We start from the raw sequence: 11066 nt of genomic DNA on the forward strand, positions 1-11066 counted from the left end.
AGGAAGAGAAAACTCGCCCCAAAAAGGTGGAACATAGTGGATGAGGAAGTGGGGAAGCTGCTAGCAGTGGACTTCATAAAGGAAGTCCAGTACCTGAGCTGGATAGCAAATCCAGTTTTAGTAAAGAAGGCGAACGGAAAGTGGTGGATGTGCATAGACTTTACAGACCTGAAACGAGCTTGCCCAAAGGACAACTTCCCCTTACTTAGCATAGATCGCCTGGTGGATGTGACATCAGGATTTGAGCTACTGAGTTTTATGGATGCCTACTCAGACTATAACCAGATCCTAATGGATATGGAGGACCAAGAGAAGACTAGCTTTATTGTTGAAACAGGACTTTACTGCTACAAGGTCATGCCTTTTGGTTTAAAAAATGCTAGGGCGACCTTCCAACGCTTAGTCAATTCTGTTCTTTCCGATTTAATTGGCAATAAAGTAGAATATTACGTGGATGAAATGGTTGTAAAGACACTTTTTTCAAAAGATTTGATTTCTGATTTAAATCTCGTGTTCAGTATTTTGCGAAAACATTGAAGGGATGAGAGAAAAATCCTTCATTCAATGTTGTATTCTCTGGAGAGTGACTCTTTCCTACTTCCAATGGCGACTGACTTAGAAGTGGACTTGATTGTCTTCCCCGATTTTTCATATGAGACGAGGAAGGAAGAGGAAATCGACCCCCAACAATTGGTCACCATTCCTGGCCGACTGGTACTTTTCCCTCCCTTTCACAAGCTTGGTTAGCAAAGTACGATTCTCATTGGCCACCAGCTCAGTCATCTTGGATTTTTTTGATTCCGTATGCCATCCTCACCTTTATACATTAATGAATTATTAGACAAATTTCCTCGGGTCTCTATAAAATAGAATGAAAAGCCCGGGTGGAGGCCTCTCTTGCTCTGCTTCACCTCCTCCGGGGGAATAGTAGCCTTCGTTGGAGCGTAGCGAACTTAGTTCGCGTAGAGTTCTCGGGGGAAACATCACAACTTAAAGCGAGGGGTAGAGGGAGGGTCAGGAGGGAGGGATCATATTGATGGCCGAACCCTGTAGGAAGGTTGGGCAAAATTTCAAAAATTTCTTTACTCCCATCCGGGAATCCTATTCCCAATTTAAAAAACTGCATTTTCAAAGTTCGTTCTTATAACCAAACCGGACCAAATCTGAAACCAAAATTAGGGAGGGATATACCTGATACGGAATCTATGCGAGAATGCTCCTCCCAACGTAGGTCTTCACGCCCAAAGAGTGTACCAAATCCTCCCTCCACTGAAGATGACACAACTTAAGATGAAGCAGGATCAGCAGGTAGTTCTTCACCAAGAACTTGTGATTCTTCAGCAAGAATCAAATAGGGTAGTGAGCACAACTTCTAAATTGTTTCTTCTGGAAAGAAACAATATCAAGATGAAATCTTGATCAAATCCAAGAACAAGAGATCGAATAGGGTATGACGGCAAGAGTAGGAAGAAAAAGAGCTGAAGGCAAGATCAGTCTAACTGAGTTGTCTTCTCTCTGTATTGAATGAGTGTGTTTTCAAGGTTCGCCTTGCTCTCTTATTTATAGCCTTAAAGAGACAACTTCCTAATCTCATTAGGAGTTTCCTGATCCAAATATTTATTTGGATCTGGACTCTTTAAGTGATAAGGATAATCCCTTATCTTATCTGCAGATAAAGATCAGTCTTCCTAATCAAATTAGGAGTCCATTGATCCAAATCTTTATTTGGATCTGGACTCTTTAAGTGGATAAGGATAATCCCTTATCTTATCTGTTAATCAAAATCCCAGATCCGCACCTATTTAATTAATCTAATTAACCCACATCGAAATAGGTTTTTAGGCCCATTAAGATTTTAGGCTCACTTCCTATTTTATGCTGTCTAGCTTGACTCTCTTTGTATGGCATGGGACCCTATCATTGATCTACACATCAGCCACATGGGTTCAGCCTAGCCTCTGTTATAAGGCCTGGCCGAATTAACTGCTGAATACAGTGAACCCCTGAGTTCATCACTATGGGCTTTTAATGGGCCCAACATTTACACTAAATGGTCCCTGGGTCCAGCCATCTTATGAAGGCCCAAGGAATGTGAGCAGATGCAAAATTAGCCCATCAGGTATAACCCTCAATGGTCTTACACTTAACCTCTCAGCACATAATGATCAAATACTATCGGACAAGAGATGACCTCTCCCTCGGCTGCAAGGTATAGTGCTTCCACTCTCTACTCACATGGATCCCAGGAATAAAAACCTTTTGCAAACTTTTTGAAACCATAATATATATACATATATATATCTATATATATATGTATATCTCTATATAAATATATTTTGCAAAACAAATTTCAACAGTTGAAATCAATTGTCGGCAGTTTACGTTTCCATCAAAGAGAGTGCATCCCTGATCATTCACTTTGTCCGAAAAAGGGGCTAATCCTATCACTATGATCACCCACTCAGATGAATTCTCGCACTGTCCCAACATACCCAGGTTTTGACCCCCTCTAAAAATCTCACTGATTGGCATATCAAAGACAGCCCAATCCGACACCTAATGCAGTATCATAATCGAGTTTAGGGGTCAGGTGTAAATTCCAGTTTTGCCCATCTATCTCCAAGGTCCAGGGCAATACTGGAATTTTGGTCCGATTCAGGGTTTTGAGAAAACCCACATTGCATGTACCTCAAGTCTCACCCTGGCAGTTGAGACAACCCATCCCAACCAACTTGGTGGTATATTAGTGTCAGCCTTGGCAGGATAAATCTCCCCAGATCTATCCAACGGTTGTAAAGATTCTAAACTAACACAAGTCTCATGTGTCCAGTTTAAGGGTATTACATAGAAACACACCATAATAACATGAATCAAATACGTACTTTATTCATTTACAATAAATGTCATAATGTATATCTTGTTGATTGGAGCTAAGGGCGTACACTGCCCAACAGCTTCTAGTTGCACTTAGGTTCAATCGAGTATAAGCCAGAGTCCCATACTTTCCACGTGTTTCTCAAACACTTTTTGTGTTAGTGACTTAGTCAATGGGTCTGCTACATTTTTCGCTGATGCTACCTTCTGAATCAAGACGTCCCCTCTTCCAATTATCTCCCATAGTACATGGTACTTCCTTTCGATGTGCTTTGACTTCGAGTGGGCTCGTGGCTCCTTAGCCTGGGCAATGACTCCAGTGTTGTCATACAACAGTGGAATGGGTGATGTGCGGGATGGAACGACTCCTAATTCATGAATGAACTTCTTCATCCATACGGCTTCCTTGGTAGCTTCACTTGCGGCAATGTACTCGGCCTCAGTTGTGAAATCTGTATTGGACCCTTGTTTGCTGCTTTTCCCGCTAACTGCACAGGACCCCACCATAAAGATGTATCCAGATGTAGACTTTCTATCATCTTGGTCTAACTAGAAATCGACATCGGTATACCTAAGGATTTGTAGTGAACTACCATCGAATACCAGACAAAAATCTTTTGTCCTTCGAAGGTATTTCAGTATGTTTTTCACAACGGTCCAATGCTCTTATCCTTGGTTAGATTGGTATCTACTTACCACACTCACAACTTGAGCAATGTCTAATCGAGTGCACAACATGGCATACATGATGCTTCCTATGGCGGAGGCATAGGGAATTTCCTTCATGCCCTCAATCTTTTTAGGTGTCTTAGGAGACATACCTTTGGAGAGAGTGACTCCATGTCGAAAAGGAACATTTCCTTTCTTGGAGTTCTCCATACTGTATCTTTTGACTATTTTGTCAATATAAGTAGATTGAGATAATCCTATTATCCTCTTCGATTTATCTCTATAGAGTCGAGTAACCCTTCGATTCCTCGATTAGAGTTCTCGAGATAGAAAGTGCATTAAGTTCTATGAAAAACCTGTATCATATGAGTTCCCCTCCCGGTTCAATTCACACTATGAGTTATTTAGTCTATTATATGAATTCCCCTCCCGGTTCATTCACATAAACCAAATCAACTAAGAGGTGGCCAAGCTCCTAATTGCATTACGCATAATAACTCATAGACAATATAAAAATAAAAACAACTTGGTTGAATTAAATAAAAATCAATCCATGGTTATGGTTAGGCTTTTCATAGCCCCAGCTATAAATAAACTAGTTCATGATAAAAAAGATTAAACAAACAAGGTATAAGAAAGAACTCATGATGTCGCCCTTGAAGTTGAGATCGATGAGCTTGTCTTCTCCTTGTCACCACCTTCTTCTCCTCCTAGGTTGCTGGCTGCTTCCTTGAAAGCTGAAGCTCTCTTGAAGGACTTTTGATTGCTCCCCAGATTGATTGATGCCTGGTGCTAGTCCTCCCCCCCCCCCCCCTTTATATAGTTTTAGGAGGAGGGGCTGTTTCCAACTCCTTTTTAGAGTTCTTTCCCAAAAATAGAAAGTCCTAATTCCTAATGATTAGTTTAGATCTAATCCTATCCTATCTCTTATCTGGTAATCTCAATCTCCTTTATCTTTCTAGAATTACATTAGAAAATTAAATCAGATAGGACTCTTTGCAGTTTCCTTATTCTTGTATTCGTATTGGGCTTCTGTTGCGAACTGGGCTTCTCTACAAATTTTCTCAGACTTCGGGCCCGATTTTGACTTTGATTAAGTCCGAATCTATCAAAACTCAAAACAAGAAAGTTGTATAGTTTTTCCTTATCTTTCCAATGAATCTTGAATCATCTCAATCGGAGTCCGGATGGGAGAGCTATGCCCATATTACTATGTAGTGCTGAAACTGTGCAAAATTACCCGATTAGCCTTGTTTTTCTCTTGACACCTTTCTTTCATGCCCTGAATCGAAATACAAGCATAATGAGTCCAATTAAGTACTAATTAAGTATAAAAGACTGAATATTTAGGGATAAAAAAATGAAAATTTTTATTCTTATCAAGTATGTATAAGGTCAAGCGTGCCTGTTGATCTTTCAGGCTTACCGTTAAATGACCGTTTCGTCATCTTACCCTGAAGGCAAGGTTCACAGGTTGGGAGATCTTCTACAGTTAGAAAATCCAAAGGACCATTATTTACCAACCTTGTGATACGATCTATATTAATGTGACTAAGTCGGTAATGCCACAGACACGTGGGATTAAATGTATCACGGGTTCTTTTATTGGGGTTATTATCCGACGTAGTTTTGGTTATATTTGTTGCTAGAGAAGGATGAAGAACATAGAGACCATTGTCAAGAGAACAGAATAACCATCCGCACACAGTTTTGAAACAAAAATCAAATTTCTTCTCAAATTGGGTACATAAAGACAATCTTTTAATGTAATTATTCTTTCTCTGAAATACAATTCTACAGTTCCTATGGTTGTAGATGGAACGCTTGAAGAAGTCCCCAAGTAAATAATTACTTCACCGTCACTCAGTCTTCTGCTTGTCCTGAACCCCTGCAATGTGTTACATGCATGTATAGAAGCCCCAGAGTCGGTACACCAGGAAGCAGAAGTCACCAACATATTGGTTTCTATGACAAAGGATTCAAAATTACCTTGTTGCTTGGTTTCAAGGTACTGAGGACAATTCCTCTTCCAGTACCTTAAGACCTTCCTTTTCTTCTTGCCCGACTTGCCACCTTCAACAAGCATGGCAAGGGGCTCATCCTTTTTTATCAGTTCTTCTACCCTCTGCAACATATTGCTGAGTTACTGAAGGCTAACATTTAACTTGTTCATATTGTAATTCATTATGAACTGATTGAAGGAAGAAGGCAAAGAGTTCAGGATGGCATCAACTTTGGTGACATGATCTAGCCCAGATCCAAGAGCCTCCGGTTCATTGATATATGCCATCACCTTAAGACAATGGTCATGAACTATCTGGTTCTTGGACATTTGTGCGGTCATAAACTGCTTTAGAACCTTTTGACGAGTAGAATGATTCTTTTCTTCATACATTGTCCTTAGACTATCAAAGATATCCTTGGACACTTCAATCTGATCGAATTGTCACTGTATTTGATTGTCTAAGGAGGCTATGATATAGCACCAGGCAAGAGAGTTTTTTTCTTCCCATTCTTGATATTCCCTCCTACGGGCTTCAGAAGCCATATCGCTCGGACGATCCGGATCAGGGTTCATAGCAACTTTGTCCAATCTATCGGATGTCAAACCAGCATAAGATTATGAAACCAGTCAGCGTAATTTGGGTCCTTAAGCTTATTATCGTCCAACAGTTTGGCAAATTGTCCGTTTTCCATTTCTAATAAAAGGCAAAGCAAATATTAGTCCACAACCCGATTTGATTCATGTTATCTACACAAATATGGCTTTTAATCTATGTTCCATTTCCATTTGTACATCTCTGAGATTTCCCTCCTATCTCAGTGACAGAGACTATGAACTATGTCTCTGGAAATGTGGAAAACTGATAACTATGAATATAACCCTAGCAAGTGCACTAGTTATCAAGTAGTATAAAAATATCGTTCCCACGGGGATTTAACAAAATAAGTATTAGAACTACAGTCTTCCCTAATTATTTGGACAATCGAAATTCAGATTTAAGAGTAAGAACTACTGAAAATAAAAATAGAAAAAGAAAATAAAAGCAAAGGCAATCAATAACCAAATATGCAACGAGTAAAATCGCTAGGACCATTGGTCCACCTAACTATTCTAATGAATATTAATGGATGCGATTAACCAAGATCATTTGTCATTCCCATAAGCTGAAAATTTTCCCAATTTTATTTAATATTCTTTTCCAAGATATATTAAACCTATTTCTATCAAGTAACCCCTCGATCCCTCGACTAGAGTTCTCAATAATAGAAATGCATTAAGTGCAAGAAAAACTCCTATATTCAGATGAATCATGTGTATATATCCCTATATACCATTCAATTCACCCCATGAATTATGTGGTCAAATATATAAATTCCTCTCCTGATTCATTCATATAAACCGAATCAATTAAGATATGGCCACTCCTAATCACATTAAGCAAATAATTCATAGACTATATGAAAATCACGATATTGGATAAATCATAATGATAAAAATATATTCATTATCATGGTTAGACTTTCCACAACCCTAGCTAAAAACAAATCAGTTCATGATAAAGGAAATAAAGCAAACAAGAGGAAAGAAAGAACTCATGAATTCGCCCTTGGTGCTGAGATCTCTTCTTCTTCTTGCCGCCACCTCCTTCTTGAAGCTTTCTTGATTTGCTGATCTCCTTCTTGAAGTTTCTTGATGATCTTCTTGATTAACTTTAGAGGGACTTCAGTAATTGACTCAATTATTGATTGATGCCTAAAGCTAGTTCGCCCAACCCTTGATATAGTTTAGGGAGGGGGGCTGTTACAACCACTTGGAGTTATCTCTAGAATAGATAATCCAGGTTAAACTCATCTTATCCTATCCTATCTTATCTCTTATCTAATGATTTCAATTTTCAACTTTCTTAGAATTACATCACAAATTTAAATCTGGTAGGATTCTTCTTAGTTTCTTGCTCTTGAATTCGTATTAGGCTTCCTCTACGAATTGGGCTGCTACAAGTCTTTTCTGCCAGTTGGGCTTCAACTACGAATTGGGCCTTCCTATGAATTTGCCCCAACTTTGGGCCCAGTTTTGAATTTGATGCAGGCCGAATCTGCGAAAGCCTAAAACATGAAAGTTGTAGCTTTATCTCTTATCATTCCAATGAGTCTTGAATCTGCCCAATCAGACCTCGGATACGAGAGTTAGGCCCAGATTACTAATCGGTGCCGAAACTGTGAAAAAATCATCCGATTTGCCTTGCTTTTCTCCTGATGCCTTCTTTCATGCCCTGAACCGAAATACAAGAGTAATGAGTCCATTTAAATGTAAATTAAGTGTATAAAGACTGAATTTTCATAGATAAGAATATGATAGATTTTCTTCGCATCAAATCCCCCCACACTTAAACTTTTGCCTGTCCTCGGGCAAGACAAAAGTTAAGCAAAACGAGAAAAAAAAAGATGCTTGTCCTCTCGCATGCCTTAATCCAGATTTTAGAATCCCTCCATTGTCCACTTCTTCCTCCATCTTAACTTGTCAAAGAATAACATCTAATCACCAACCCTCATGCTCCCAAGTCGAATCAACAGTCAAGGGGAGCAAGCATTTCATCGCATGAACATTTTAAGACTAAAGTAAGCATTCATTGCTTTAACAGATTCAAACTGCTAACTGCCCTTAATTTTTTTTTTGGTCAAAACAAGGAATGTTATTACCAAAAGCTTGCTTATGCATCACATCTCCACCACTTATATTGAGTTCAATGCATCAAAAGGTGAAATGGGGCTTGTGGTTCTAGGTGTGAGTGCATTTTATGCTCCATCTCACCATTTTCTTTTGCTTTCGGTGTGAGTGCATTTTATGCTCCATCTCACACTAGTTTTTTTTTCTCTCGGTGTGAGTGCATTTTATGCTCCATCTCACACTACTCCTCTCATTTTTTTTCGATGTGAGTGCATTTTATGCTTCGTCTCACACTAGTTCTCTTATTTTTCATATGTATATCATCACCATTGTCAACCCAATCCATGAACTCATTATCGTGGTCTCAACATGTCTAGCAAAACAAGTTCTAGAATAATCAAATAGGGGTTGCAATGAGATGCCTTCTATAGCCGAAATTTCAGCTAGTCTTGCTTGCATCCTTTCCTATCTATTCCACCTAAGCACATGATTCATGATAGTTTGAAATTATTCAAAAGCAAGTTTTTAGGGAGCAGAAGTTTCAAAAAGAAAGGTTAAAATAGTGATGATCGCAGCATGCTAGAGTAAATCCAGAAATTATCAATTTCCCTTAATCCCCCCACACTTAAGGTATACATTGTCCTCAATGTATATGACTTTTCGTAAGATAGAAAGATTTAAGGGGACTTCCTTGAACGCCTTGTTGAGGTCCTTGAGATATGAAATCAGCTGCTACACAATTAAGTTCCTAAGAGAAAAACACAATCATAAGTAGCTAAAACAATAAAAATAAATGAAAAAAAAACTGAACTCAATGGATTGCCTCCCACAAGCACTCCTTTTAAGTCGTGAGCTTGACTTTCACCTTTTTTTCATGGCTGTTTCAAGGAGAGAATGGACCCATGGTGGATGGGTTGCTCTCCTTCAATATAATGCTTTAAACGCTGCCCATTTACCTTGAATGTATTTCTCTTACCATTATGCAGTTCAATCGCTCCACGAGGGAATACCTTAGCCACTACAAAGGGTCCACTCCACCTGGTTTCTAACTTCCGATGTTTCCCCCTCTCATCCTTCATGGATGGGTTTAAACTTTGAATAGGGGCCTGCACAATAGATGGGAGGAGTTTTGTGTGAGATGGAGGTAAACTAATAAAAGATGCATTATGAGTTGTAATTTCAAAAGAGTCTAGCTCAAAAGTCAAATTTTGCAGTTCTGATTTTAGTACAAACTTTTGCTCTATTTGTTACAATTGATTAGGACTATTTTTAAGTGCAACTTTCAGCGTGTCTTCTGATTTAGATGTATCTACTTCAGCTGCCCAAACATCAATGCAATCAATTGCATATATTTCATGTTCAATTGTGTTGGGACATTTCATGGTTTTAAATACATTAAACACCACTTCTTCACCATTGATTCTAAAGAGTAAGTAGACCTTCTTTCGCATTAATTAAAGCATTACCCGTAGCAATAAAGGGTCTCCCTAGAATCAACGGCATTGTCCTATCTTCCTCCATATCCAACACAATGAAATCAGCAGGAATGATGAAATTACCCACTTTGACTAAAACATCTACTATTTCCCTAAGATATTTAATGCTTTGATCAGCTAGTTGCAGGGTAATAGTTGTAGATGTTAGTTCATGCAGTCCAAGTTTTTCAAAAATAGAATAAGGCATTAAATTTATACTAGCACCTAAATCACATAAAGCTTTTTCAAATTCAGTATTCCCTACGGTGCAAGGTATAGAAAAACTCCCTGGATCCTTAAGCTTTGGGGTTAATTTCTTTTGAAGAATGGTTGAGCACTCTTTGTTTAACTTCACCATCTCACAGTCCTTCCATTTCTTTTTGTTCGACATCACCTCCTTCAAGAATTCGGCATATTTTGGCATCTGTGACAATACATCAAGAAGGGGGAGGTTAATATGTATTTTTCTAAATACTTCTAAAAATTTCTCAAATTGTCTATCCAAGTTAGCTTTCAAAATTCTTCCAGGGTAGGGGATAGAGAGTTTAATAACATCTAAATTTAGTTTAGGTGTACTCCCTTCAGTCTCGGCCACATCAGCTTCCTTGTCATCCTTCTGGGTTTCGCCAACTGTCTTCCCACTTCTTAAAGCTATGGCGTTTACTTGCTCTCTGGGATTCTTCTCCGTGTTGCTGGGTAGCTGTCCCTCTTTTCTTTCTGACAACAGATTCACAATCTGCCCCATTTGAACTTCTAAGTTCTTGATCGATGCTTCATGACTTAAAAGTCTCTTATCTTGTTCTTGGAATCTTGCTTCAGTAGCATTGATGAATTTAGAAATCATCTCTTCCAAATTACTCTTTTTTTCTTGTGGGGGCGGCTGTTGTTGGAACCCCATGGGTGCCTTTTGCTGGTTGTTGTTCCATGAAAAGTTTGGATGATTCCTCCACCCTAGGTTGTATGTGTTTGAGTAGGGGTTGAAATTCAACCTGCCAGTATAAGAGATAAAATTAGCATTTTCATGTGAAGTAAAAGGACTACCTAATGGACAATCAGAATTAGTATGTCCTATTTTACCACAGAAATCACATGGGATGCTAGATGTATTTATTGCTGCAACATTAAGACTATCTAATTTTTTATTTAGATTAGCAAGTTGAGCAGATAGAGCAGCAAAGGAATCGATGTGGTGTACTCCCCTCTGATTGGTGCGGTCATTGCTCCATTGGTAGTTGTTCAACACCATCTCCTCCACTAGGTCATAGGCTTCCTCTGGTGTTTTTCTCATGATTGTGCCACCTGCTGCTGCATCAATAATGGATCAATTAGAGGGGGTAATACCATTATAAAAGGTCTGAATTTGATGCCAAGTTGGT

This window comes from Nelumbo nucifera, chromosome 1 (assembly GCF_055504915.1).
Source record: "Nelumbo nucifera cultivar China Antique chromosome 1, China Antique-T2T, whole genome shotgun sequence".
Classification (NCBI taxonomy): domain Eukaryota; kingdom Viridiplantae; phylum Streptophyta; class Magnoliopsida; order Proteales; family Nelumbonaceae; genus Nelumbo; species Nelumbo nucifera.